The sequence below is a fragment of the Aptenodytes patagonicus genome, chromosome 2 (genome assembly GCF_965638725.1).
Source record: "Aptenodytes patagonicus chromosome 2, bAptPat1.pri.cur, whole genome shotgun sequence".
NCBI classification, from domain to species: Eukaryota; Metazoa; Chordata; class Aves; order Sphenisciformes; family Spheniscidae; genus Aptenodytes; species Aptenodytes patagonicus.
In genome coordinates, this window is record NC_134950.1 from 128,908,404 (window position 1) to 128,921,847 (window position 13,444).

Here is a 13,444-nt window from a genome sequence, read left to right on the forward strand (position 1 = left end):
GGGCCCGCCCTGCCCGGGCGCCGCCCGCCGTGCCGCGGCGCAGCCGGGGGGATCCCGGCCGCTTGCGGGCGCCAGCCCCAGCGGCTCTACAAGTGGCCGTCGGGGGCGGTTTCGGCTCCGGCTCCGCCGCGGTTTCCCTCCGCCCCGCGCCCGCCTCCCGGCGACCCTCTCCGCGGAGCGGAGGGGCCGCGGGGCGCGTTGCGTAACGCTGCGCTCCGCTCCGCTCCGCCGCGCGTCGCTCGGGGCGGCGAGGAGGCGAGGCGGGTCGCCGCGGCCGGAGGTGAGCGGCGGCAGCGGCGGCGGCGGGGCGGGCGGGCGCAGCGCGGCGTGCGCGCGGCCCCGCGGGAGGCGGCGGCGGCGCAGGCGGGGGGAATCCAGGTCACGTCCGCAGCCAGACGGCGGCTGGCGGGAGGGACGCGGCGAGAGGCACCGCGCCGCGCCCGGGCGGGCGGCGAGGGGCGCGGGGCAGGCGGGCCGCTCCGCTCCGCCGGTAAGTCACTCGGGCTCCCGCTCGGCGAGGGGTGGGGGGCAGCGGGCCGCGGGCGTGGGCGGGTGCTCCGGCGGCGGGCAGGGGGTGCCGGCTCCGCAGGTTGGCGTCCCGGGGCGCCCCTGGGGCACGCCGCGCTGCCCCCCTGTCGTGGCCGTTGCCCCATCCCGCGGAGACTGCGGGGGAGGCACGCCGCGCTCCCCGGCCGCTCGCTATATTTAGCCGTCACCGGCGGAGAGAGCGGCGGCAGCGGCGCGCAAACGCTGTCGGAGAGAGGGGGATCCGCCGGCCCGTCGGGGCGCCGGCCGCCCGCCCGCAGCATCCGGGGGCGGCGGGGGTGGAGTGGCGGCCCGGCCCGGCGGGGAGGGCAGGGAGGGGATCCGCGGCACCCGCCGGTATTCATCACCGCGGGGGTCGGCGGTGCCGGGGAGGTGGAGGGGGGAGCGGGCGGTGTGCGTGTCTGCCGGCGTTTCCTTATTTATTTACGTTTGCAGCATAGGTGGTATTTCCCCGTTAAGAGTTTATCCATTGAAGTTTTATTTGACTTTCTAAAGCAACAACAACAACAGAAATCCGTGAAGTTAAAAAGCCAAATGTGTTAATTGTTAACTGAATATAGAAGAGGAAGGCTTGAAAGCTGTTGTGGGTGGATTGATCAGGCAGCATATGAGTAAGGAGGAAAAGGGAAAATTGTCAGCCTTAAGGAGCCATTTGCCGGTAGAAACGATCGCACCTGTTCTGGTGAGTGGCGGGAGCCCGATAGATCCGTGGTCCCCAGAAACCTTGTTTGCACTCTTATGATCCAGGCGGTGGAAGAGAAACACCGGTTAAAAGTGCTGTAATAGACACCAGCTCTGACTCAGGAGGGTGAATGAGACTTTTTTCCTACAGTATACACGTGTTCCTTTTATTATTTTAGCACGAAATTCATACATTCAGACTGAGCCATCTGCTAGTTATAGTAATATATTTAGCTTTTATTTACAAAACTTAGTCTGTTGTAAATATATGTTTGTATAATTGATAGACTGTGGATCTTTTTGTAAAAAGGTTTGTTTTCCTTTTACAGTTCAGTATGACTTGTGTGTTGAGACAATTTACTAGATTTTCTGGTTCCTGTTTGCCCAGCTCCAACTTCTGAATAAACATTTGAGGGGAAAAAAACCCCAACAGAGCAAAGGGTTTGTTCTTTATAAGAAATTTCTGTAGTAAAAAGGTAATTTTTAGGAGACTATTATAATCAATGCAATTGCGTTAGTTAGCAGTATTGCCTTACAGTGAGAGGCTTGAGTTCTTTCCCTTACTTCGGACTGTAAATAATGTAACTATTTAAATGTATAGCCTTTTTTAAAGTGAAGAAGCTGGACTAAGTCATGTGGAAGGTATAGCCCTTCATTTTCTCATAGAACAGCTGTTTAAGGCACAATAACAACAGAAGTTTTGTGAAACTAGATATGCCTACTTCTTTCCTCACAGGACTTTTTTTTTCTTTTCTACGAACTGGCTCAAAATCACCCTTCGTATTAGTCCTGGGACCCGTAAATTAGTCTCGGCCTTCCTTCAATCTATTTGAATTGGTGACCTTTGGATGAGCTGGTGTGTTCCATTGTTACTTGCTAATGATGGAATAATCTAGTCCTGATGTACCACTTGTGGAACTGAGAGTGCTGCTGCCGGATGGTCCTGAGGAAATTTAAACGTTTGATGGCTCCATGTTGGAAGAGGGAGGATTTAGCTGTGGTTTGCATCAGCTTTTAACTGTGTGGACTCTGATGTTCAGAGCTTGAAAGGGCTTAAACCAAAGTCTGTTAGAGGCAATGGAAAATAGCCCATTGATTTTTAGTGGTTTTGGATCAAGTCTTGTATGAGCTAGTGTTGAGCACATCACAGCTATTCCAAATTGTTCAGTGCTTTTGAAATTCTTTGCATATCCAAGTCATTATGTAAAGTCAAATTTATTGTGCTGTGTCCTTCTCCTGTGTGGGAATATTCTTTTGCTGAGTAGAAAGTGGTGGTGGTGTTTTTGTTCTCTCTTTTATATGCTACAGCATTAATTTTGTTATCTGATCTTTTTCTGTTACGTGAGGACAACATGTATGCTTTTTCCAAATTCCCCCCAAAATGGGGGGTTTTTGGAAAAAGTGAATCTGCTTTCACTGAAGGCTGCTTACCCTGCAGACAGGTTTCTTCAGGTATTTTTCAAAGAGTTTATGGTAGTGGGACATCTGAGGTCGTAAGATATGCTTTCTCTGATGTGCATATTGTACTTTGCTTGTTCAGTATATGGTTGTTTGCTGCTATTTTTTTTTTTTTTAAGGTGAAGGGGAGAAAGTTGTAAGTGATAACAGATACTGGTGTTCCATAAAGAAGCTTGCAGAATAACACATACCTGTGGTAGGCATATATCCTCTCCTGGCTTCCCTGTTGTTGATGATGAACAGGATTTTTCCTCTTGGCTATATGTAAAAACCCAGCCAAGAGAAAAGTAGGGAGGAGAAGGATTACTAAACTTAAATCATGGAAGTTTGTCAGTGTTTATTGTCTAGTGTAGCCTGTCTTGAAATTTGATTCTATTTGGAAGGGAATCAAGAGATGAAACCTCAAAAAACCCACCTGATTTGAGGCAGGACATCCTCCAGCAAGAATCTCATTTGCTACCGGAAGGGTGAGACCAGGAATTTTGGCTCCTTGGAAAAGGAAATTCTGGAGCTCATTATCTCTCCTCCATCATATTCTAGTTTACTGATTTGGGGTTTGCTTATTACTAAAAGTTGAAGAAGGCAAAAGAGGCATGCATATGAAAGAAGCTCAGGTAAATAGCCTGAGATGAGGGAGGGCATGAGAAGGAAGGTAGCACAATTTCTGTGAGCCCTTGTGTCTTGGATTTCCTTCTGTGACTTGGGAAGTGCTAATTGTTCCAGCCAAACTAATTTGCTCTTTAATAGGAGATGGCTGTCATGGCAGAAGGCAGAGCTGTCCTGCAGGACGCATGGTAGCAATGCAGAGCTGTGTATTTCCTCTGTATTGTCCTTTCTCATCCTGGATTTCCAAAACACATGAGAATCTGGCATCTGGAGGAAGGGAGGGGATACTGCTGGGGCACTGTCCACCTACCTGCAGGGAACGAGGCAGCACATCCATGCCATGGGTTTCTAGAGAGTATGGTCAGGATCTAAATTTGTGAATTTTCTGTCAGACAGGATCAGAGGACCGATCAGGAAAGGTTTTCTTAGTATTTCCCCACTTTGTCTTTCTTCCCTCCTTTCCAAATTTCAGAAGTGGCTACGTATACAGTCCTAGATTACCTCGTGCATGGGCCTATTCAAATAAATAACTAAATGCCGTTCAGTAGCTCTTCAGGTTTAGGCCAGCAGAATTCTGCTAAGTCATGAAGGTACTCTCCTTCTTCTATCTGCTTAACTGAAGTAAGGCCTCTGAGTGGTTGAAGAAGTCTGTACTGGAAAATGCAGTATAGGTATGTTAGTCCAGGGGCCTGCTTGGGTTAATTTATCCCATCAAAGAAATGAGTAGAATAATTCACGTGGCCATTAGTGTGGCAGTACTGCTTCTGATGCTTTCTAAACTTGTCATTGTGCAGTGGAGAAATACCCTGTCTTCTCAGGGATGAGCTAGTTTTTTACATATTTTACACGGACAGCTAAACAAGCAATGCATGTATTATGAGAACCTTTGTTATGAAAATCAAGGGCAGACTATGCACAAACTTAATTTCTGTGTAAAGGTTAAAGAATTGTATTTCTTCAGTACTCTGTTATTTCATCGGTTGTATGTGGTCCAAGAGGACGTTTTGAATAAAGTAATTGAATCTTGCATAAGTTGTTTCTCTTGTTTAATTCACAACATGTGAATGAGATCGTTTCCATTACTCATCACAACTACTTTACTTTAAACACGGTTATGGTAGGGGGACAATGCAAGTAAAAAGATTGGTTGGAAAAGTTGGTTCTGTTGTTAACCTTTTCAGTTTATGGTCACACTGTCAAAGTGCATGTAACAGCCTGCAACTAGACAGGATGAAATTATAAGCAAATAAAATGCCTTTTTGAAATATGAAAATTAAATTGTGTATTCAGTTCTGAATGCTTTTGGTCATAAAAAGTCTCATTTTACTCTGACCTTTTGTAGCTTATTAGAAATTAAAGGTCCTGTGAAACTTAAACCAATAAATTAGTCAAAGAATAAAGGAATAAACTACAGTTTTAAAAAAATTACTGTATGTCCTCAAGTGTCTTAAATATACAGAATTGTAATAATTTTTACTGATGAACTCAAACGGCAAATACTCTTATGTTATAATTAGATTATACGCATGAAAGCAGTGTGATCATTCTAGATTACAGAACTGTTCTGTGTCCTCTGGTGAACCTAACCCAATAAATTAGGGTTCTGTTTTCCATTGGAAGAAATAAAAGGACTGATTGTTAAGCTGCCTGATAGCAAGGTAGAAAACAGAGCAAGAAGATCAATGTCTCTTCAAGTGAATTTAAAGTCAAAATGTAAGTCTTTCCTTTGCTGGATGAGGAAGGAGTGAAGTTGGTGCATGTAGAACCAAATTACTTATATGTATGCATACACAATGCGTACTTTTCTTTCTTGGATAGAAGATCATTAATTCTGCTCACCTGCTAAATATTTTTGCCTCTTCTAACACTGATGTTTGAATGCCTTCTGGATTACTTCATGGGAGTTGGTAGGAATGAAGTGTAATCCACAGGTACAGCACCAGTGTTGCTTGACTGTAGGATGTGCTTTGGAACAGCTGTGGTGTAGGAGAATAAAGGAGCTCTTTGAAGAAAATTAAAAGTACTTTTCAACTACATAAGTAGTTGGGTCATTGGACAATTGCTCAGTATTGCTGGTATCTTAGTGACATGCATACGGATGAACCATTTTTAAAATATTCACAAGAAAAATACACTGTGAGTAAGAACAGCTGCTTTCATCCCCATTGCAAGTCGGCTTCCTTGAGTCACGTGTCATGTTTGCTTTCATTATCTACATCTGTACAATGTTCTTGAACTCTGGGCCTTTTCCTTTCTCGTGCTTCATGGATTTGCAGACCTTCACATCCTTCTTCCACTGCCTTGGCCTTGCACCTTGGCCTCCTTTATTATACTGTTAACTCTGTACCTTCCACCCATGACTTTGCGTTCTTTCCTTCGACTCAGCTATGCCAGCTACTTGCCACGTGCTCCAGCCAAGCTGTATGGAGTGCTGCTGCTACTGCTTCTTGGTTCCTACCTATAGAAAGAATGAGCACTAATAAATTGAAGATATTTCTTCTTTAGCATTGTTTTTACCTCTGGCCTTTAGCACAGTCTTATCATTCCTGGTCCATTTGCCTACCTCCGCAACTCTTGACTGGGAGGATTGCCTTCATGTGACGCCATACCATCTGTTTTCTAGCTTTACATTAAAATAATTTTATTTCCATGGTTTATTAAATTATCCCTGGCCCCCTTTTTTTTTTTAGTATTTCAGACATCTTTCAAAAAAATGGGTATGTTTGTGTGCAAGGTGCTTCAAAGTGTAATTAGGAGCTGTAGCATTTATGTATAAGGCTTAGAATAACTTTGTTCATGGCTTCAGGAAATGGAAGGGTTTATCTTCAGCCTTCTTTTTTAAGTTAGGTGTCTTACTTTCTATATTGCATTTATTCTCCTAAAAAAGATAAGGTGAAACACATTATCCAGTCAGATGAACAGGGAAAGATTCTGTACAGAGTTGTATCCGTGTAAACCCAGAATATACATGCCCATGCACATATGCATTAAAAGAGTATTAGCCTATAAAATATTTGTGACAGATTTCATTTTTAAAGCCAAATAATTACTTCCATTAAATATTAAAGTATAATTTTATTTCTACAAATATAGAGAAAATTATATCTGGAACTCAGAGTACTTCCTGTGCCACATTGAACTCCATGTATTTTATGTTGTATCTGTTTCACTGGTGTGACTTACTGAAGTGATTAGGTTTACTGAAGTGCTCTATGTGACCGGAATAAAACAGCTTAGTTGGGCCAGAGGGCTTGGATCAACTGTTTAACTGCATAAGTTGTTTGATCATTAAAGTTATAACGTCAAGCACTAAGGAAAAGAAATACCAGAATTAAGGTTGATTATGCAGCCTTATTTTGGATATCTTTGAGCATATGCAGATAAACTAAGGTTTAGAGTCCTTGGATGGTACTGCTTCACTTTTCAGGGTGCATAGCATTATGTAGTAATAGCCATGTTTGAAAACTACGGCTCCTATTAACTTCATTTGAAACTATGAAACTTCTGAATGTCTGATCCCAGGGAATGCCATTGGTTATGTAGAATATGGGGAGCCTGTGGTCCCTGCCTGTAAACTGTACACATGTAATAGTAATTTGTTCCTGGTTATTGTGATTTTTTTAGTTGAAAATCACTTAGCTCTGCACCATGAAGGGATCAAACCTGATTATCCACCTTAGCATTCAACTGCTCTCTTTTTTTTCCTTTCCTTTTTTTTTCCACCCCAAAGTCCCCTGCCTCAGATACTTCACACTTTTCTCCTTTGCCAGAAATAGGACGGGGATGCTAGAGACATTTTCTTTCCTTGAAGAGTCCTGTGCATGGAGATGGCATCCTCAACCTCATTTCCCCATAGAATGTCCTGTCAGTTGCCCTGGTTGCTGAATCTGGCAGATGTTGAAGGCAGCTGCCACACTTCCGCTGTTGGCAGAGTGGGTTGCACTGTCCTTGGAGTCTGCTGCCTGGTTCCCTCTGACAGGGTCTTCTTGCCACCAAAAGGGATAAGTCAATGACAAGAGTCCTGCTTGCCATTGTGTTGACCAGACCCTATGCTTTTGTCTTCTCATCTTTCTGTGTTACTGAGTGTTGGGTTCTTTGGTGGTGGTGGTGGGGTTTGTCCCCAGTCCCTGGATGCCTTTTGGCATCTCCGTCCCTTGCCCCCCCCCCCCCCGACTTGGGAGTTCTGCTGCATATGTATGTGACCACTGGCACGTGCTGTGAGACTTTGGCAAAAATGGTGATAGCCTCTGAAATGTGTGAAGCCTTCTTTCTTGCCAAGTAGGTTGCTGCACAAGGTACTGTCCTGATGGCAGCTGTCTTCATTTCCACTGAACTCTGGGAGAACCCAGAGACTACTCTGATAGTCAGGCCTCCTGGGAAGCCCTTTTGCTTTCATCCTCTGCCCAGGGAAGATGGATCTTGCCCACTGTCGCTCTCCCAGTAGGATGCAGGGCATGTGCTTGCAGCCATTCTGGCCATGCCTTTCCAGTCAGTGGATGGTGGGAGTGTGTTTTGCGAGGCAGAAGGATCTTCTACTGTGACCTGTTCAAGAGGCCTCATGTCAAAACACTCTTCAGTTTTGCGAAGGTAGAAGTGCTTTCTCTGCTAGGAGGTTAGGCGTGGGTGGGAATGATGTGGCCTGGGGCAGGGAAGTGTTGGATTCCCTAATTCCCGAGCGAGAGAGGGCTGTGGTCATACCCTCTATAGAGCTAGCCCTCCTGGTCTCCTCATCCTACCTGCAGTGATGTGGATAAGACGGCTTGCTTTGGCATAGGATACTTGGGAGGGGGACAGCTAGGCTAGGGTGCTTCCCTTCCTCTGCTGCTTCCATCTCCTTCTCTCTTCTGCCTTACTTTCTCTTTAGGGCAGATTGCCCATTTCATACATGGGCCTATAGGTGTTTGCCTTCAGCCCTCCTTTTGCGGCACAGCTCTGAGTGCTGTCAGTGTTCACTGTTTATGGTCAAACCTGGTTATGATCAAACATGTCAGCAGTGGTTGTGGAGTGTTCCAGCATTTTTCCCTCACCTGCCTGATAAATCCTTTATTATCAAGCCCTTCTTTTGCCTTCTTCATGAGAGACAGAAGGGGTTAGTGCCCAGCGGCCAGGCTTTGGCATCTGTTGGTGAGGAGCTTTCATAGCTCCGAACCAGAGGATGTGGAGTGGACAGAATCTTGCCAGCCCGTCCATATCATGGTTCTGGTCTGATGACTGGAAGAGGAGGGACAAGCAGGCTTTCCCCGAACTGCCCCAGACCGAGGGTTGATGTGCCAGGCAACTGCTCTCCCTTGGCTTCTCCTCCTTTGCCCCAGTCCGTCTCGGTTTGCCGGACTGCAGTCCGAGGAGCAAGGGGCAGGCACCGTGGACAGCTGGCTGGCAAGGGGCTGAACTTCTGTAGGCTCACTGGGCTCTCTTAGGGGAGAGGGCAGACCTGGCCACGCTTGTTTCTGCAGCCAGGACCATACCTCTGGCCTTCAGGCTCCGCACTGGCTTCTTTACAGTGCCTTTTTCCTGGCGTGGAGCTATGCATATAGAGAAACGTATGCATGCTTCCTTCTGTTTTCAGATTTCTTCAGATCTTCTGAAATACCTGATAGCTGGTAAATTCAAGAATCTGAATGAAACAAGTTTTTTTTTTCCAAATACTATAAAAATTTTTGTGGAGCACAAATAAACTTAGGCAAGCCCCTCTCCCCCATTTTCCCTTTCTAACTGGATTTTCACAGGGACAGCAGGATTAATTCTTGTCATAACGGCCTTGCTTGCCAAATTACAGGTTCTGTTCCAAGGAGTAGGAGAACTCAAGTAGTTGAAAGAAAGAGAGTCTAAAGTTTTGCATATAGGAAAATGAAAAACATTTCCTTCGGCTACTTGTGCAGAAATAGCAAGACCATTTTGACTGATTGTACACCAGCACAGGTTGCCCAGCGAGGTTGTGGCATCTCCATCCTCGGAGATACTAAAACCCCAGGTGGACGTGGTCCTGAGCAACCTGCTCTAGGTGACCCTGCTTGAGCAGGGGATGGACTAGACAGTCTCCAGAGGTGCCTTCCAGCCTCAGCCATTCTGTGACTGAAACTTTCTGAAAAAGTTCATCTTGAAATGGGCAGTCTGATATGAGGAATTGCAGTTCACTAGGTTAGAGATGAGTGAAGTAAAAAATAATTTAAGATAGATTCATTTAATGGGAAGTGTAGAGCACACTTTAAAAATAAGCTGGTCTGTCAGGCTTGCCCATAATAAATTCAGGGGAGTCAATATAAATATTATGAATTCATACCAAAATAACAGAGAGCAAATCTTACTACTTCTGTCTACACAAACAACTTAAGCTGCTCTGTAACTTTAAAAAGTGCCCTAAATGCACTTTCCATGCAAGTTGTGAGCTTACTTAAAACTTAGAACCAGAATTTGTGCTCTCACCTTTGCGCATAAGGGGCCAGTGCTCAGGATCATTGCCTTTGATCCCATAGAACGAGTCATATGGGCATAAAAGGTAGCCAGGGCTTGGCTGCTGTTTAGGAGTCATTTTCTGATCATGCTTTGCTCTAGGAATGTAAGTGTAAAAAGCCAAATTTGCTTAAGCAAACTACTCTATGAACCCTTGCCCTCCCCTCTCCCTTGACCTTTGCTGCCCAGTTTGGCTCCCAGAGCTTTTCCAGAGATCTCTTTCTTGGGTTACGTGTCTCTCCAGTGAGAAACCCAAGTTCTGAAAGCAAGAAAGTGGTGGAATTGCAGCCACAAAACCTGAACTCAAGCAGACCATCTTCCCTCTCCCATTACTACTACACCTACTCATGAGGCAGCCCTGTGGGGACCAGCGTGGACGCTGGCTGGCAGCCAAGGCGTGTATCAGACATCTCCTTACCTTTGCTCGTAGCTCGAGCTCATCCACAAATGGCAGCTGAAAATTCATGCCCATAATACAAGTTCACAGCAGTTTAACCCGTGTTTTGCAACAACACTGCAGGCTGCCTTTTTTCTAAAAGCTTTCTATTTCTCAATATTTTTTACATATTTTATTTCCTCAGCTTAGGAGGACTAGCAGGAAGGCTTGTCAGCAATTTACCTTGGATATAGAAGGCAAAGGGGAAGTGGATTGCTGACAGGATATTGCTCACTGTCCAGGCAAGCATAACGTGCAATAAGACGAAAAGCTTGGACTCCCCTTTGTGATGTTCAACTCCAAGCCAAGTTATAACTTGAGCTCAGTCTCTTTAAAGCACGTCTGTGTAGATAATAGCTGTAGTCCATTTTGATGATCATAAATCTGCAGGTGAATTAATTAAATGATGGTGCAAGAAAGATATTTAGGGGCAGACCTTTACCACTCATAAGTCCAGATCTACGAGATCAAATCTACGGTCTGACTTTTTAATAATGTTTTGTTGCTAAGGGTTTCCTGATACATCATGCCTAATCTTGTCAATATTTCTTTAGGTCTTGCTCCTTTAAATAGCTTTGGATGACTGGATCATCCTGTACTTTTGCAAAGATCTCCTGAAGTCAGTGAAAGCCATTTGTGAACATGGGCAGCTGAAAGAAGCAAATGCATTGTGTGCCCTGCACAGTTGCAAGCCAGTCTGTGTTTGGGAAATGAGAGTAGTACAGTATTACTATGTTTGCTTTGGAAAGTAATCTAATCTAAAAGAGCTTGAAACAATTTGCAAATTAGGATTGTGAAAACCTCAATATCATTTTTTCTTCTTTAAGAGAAAAAATATTTAAACCCAAAAAGAGCATTACGCATGAAGAATTTGAGAGCTTCACCTTGGCAGATGTTGCAAGGCATGGGATAGAATAGGACTAAGCTTTACCTATTGCTGTGTGAAGGTTAAGAGCTGCAATCTCTGTTAGGAGATCCAAATTTCACAACACTCGGGTGATGGTGTAACAGGAAGAAGGGTGTGGGCAAAACTACACAGCGACATATGAGTAATTCAAGACCTCACCTGTTTTCCCATCTGGAGAGCAGGGCTAAGTGGGGAAAGCAGATGGGCAGATCAGAAGTTACAGTTTGAATGCTTACTTTTGCTGAGCTTATCTGTATTGAGGATAATCTTTGGGGATTCGTGTTTGTTGCGTGCTTTTTGGATTTTTGGATGGATGTTTTTTAATTGAGTCAGAAAAAATGATGTCTGGTGTTACTCCTTTTATATACAATATCAGAATGGCAGATCTGAGCTACTAGGATATAGCCAGCAGATGCCAGCAGTCTTTGTGATACTTTACTGTTAATTTACTTAGGATGTGTTTTCTTCAATAATGTTCCTAGTGGTGAATGAGCTACCTTTTTAATAGTGTCAAAGGGGTGGAATTACTGTCTCATTTGCATGTGAAAAAGTCTCGATGAGTATCAAAGGCAGATTATGACCTTAAGTAGTGCCCAGAAGTGATATGTCAGAAAAAAAAAGTTACGATCCCAACAATGATTTTTGAAATTCAGTCAACATTATGTATTTTTCATAAAAACACATCTTCCTGCAATGTTTGAAATCAGGGGTCGGGACTCCAAAATTAAACTTAGTATAAGTACAGCTGAGATTGGCTTCAGTGGTTATTACTGCCTGAGAAATGAGAAAGGCAAGAATAAAGGCAGGTGATACAAGCTTAATATTTTCCAAAGTTTGACACTTCTGTGAGCAAAATGATCTGCTTACAGTGTGTTTTTAAGATAGAAATAATTTTATCTCCAGTACTAAATTTGGAATCAGTATACCCAGCCATCTGCATCTGTATATGTCAAGCCTAATATCTAGATTTAGGGATTAAATTTATACCCTGCTCGTTTGTTTTTCTTCAGGCTTTTGCTGTATCACTTGGGTTTTTTTCTGATATAATGTGGAATCTCATTGGTGAATTTTGTAGTATTTCTTGTTTACTGGTATCTTTATGAAAAACTTTGCAAAAGTTTGTAAAAACTCAGTGTAAGAGTCCTTATACCTTTATACATCAGTTAGCCAGTGGTATTAATATTTAAACCAATTAATGCTCTTCCCTTTTTTATCCAAGCTAATGTCTTCTAATCAACATTATGTAATTCAACAAATATAACAAAACCTACCGAATTAAGATACTGTACTCTTTTGTTATGTCTGGATGCGCAGCATAGCACATATCTTTGTATCTTTTGAACATTTTGTAGATCAGTAACTGAATTTCTGGTAGTAAATTCATTATATTTTTGAGTCAATAAATTTAATTTTCTGTCAACACTTACCTTCAAGTTATGTTTCTGCTGAGTTACCCATTGTTAATTAAGAATAATTTTATCTCTTTGGTTAACATATGAAATTGGGACATTATTAGGGTGTTGGCCTTGATGTTTCCGTAACAGGTTAGCTGCTTTGATCTGGCTGTGTTGACAGTAAAATTGGGTCTTCTGCTTGGACGTGTAGGAGAAATACGTGTTCGGTTAGACCGTTATCAAATTGGAGGAAGTAACTAGAATTGGTAAAGCAAAGACAGGCACAGTAATAATAAAAAAAGAGAGAAAAAATTAAGCAATACGGGGTCATGCAGAACAGTGTCACTTTGCTGATATAATTTATGGCTGTAAACAGAGGTTATGACGTCACTCTGCAGCAATCCCAGCTCTTCTCAGCTTTGTACCATTTTCCTATGGCTCACATAGGACCAGTCCTAGAACACTGTGTTCCCTTTTGTGTACCCCTTGTTATTTATTATTTTTTCTAACTAGAAGAGATTAAACAGAAGAGAGTTCAGGGAGGAGTTGGAAAAATAATAGAGGGAGTGAAAGGAAAATGACATTAGCAAAGACTGCAAGGTGTCTGCGTACGTATATTGAGGACGCATATCTGAATTGTCTGAAAGTAATTGTAAAGGGTAACTAAAAAGTGACAGTGTTTTTTTTAACTTTAACAAAGGGATCACTTATTGGAAGGGATGGATCTAAGCCTTTGGTCTGTGTGTGATGGTGTTATCCCCTTGGAAGTGATCGGTAGGAATCTAAGTTGTGTAAAGCACCAGCAACTGTATAATATGGAATGATGCAACTTTGGCAGGATGAGGGATAGGCAGCTACTGAAGTCTCCTCTTGTGTGATCATTTTTGATAGTTGTGACATGTTCTGGTTTTGAACACTAAATAATGCCTTGACCTAATTTGACTCTAGTATAACAACATTGAGAAT

The 13,444-nt window shown here is 43.6% G+C and overlaps 1 protein-coding gene across 5 annotated transcripts in view; it reads left to right on the forward strand.

Annotated features, from left to right (window-relative positions):
- Nucleotides 1–236: 236 nt before the first annotated feature.
- The window catches only part of THRB (thyroid hormone receptor beta), a 164,039-nt gene continuing 150,831 nt past the window's right edge, over nt 237–13,444 (forward strand). For 2 of the 5 annotated variants that reach the window (XM_076331173.1, XM_076331170.1), the window contains exon 1: nt 251–280. The gene's annotated coding sequence lies outside the window, so the exon portion shown is untranslated. Of the gene's footprint in view, nt 281–437; nt 491–13,444 lie in introns of those variants that run through there. The other 3 variants (XM_076331177.1, XM_076331169.1, XM_076331178.1) reach the window with 3 other exon arrangements.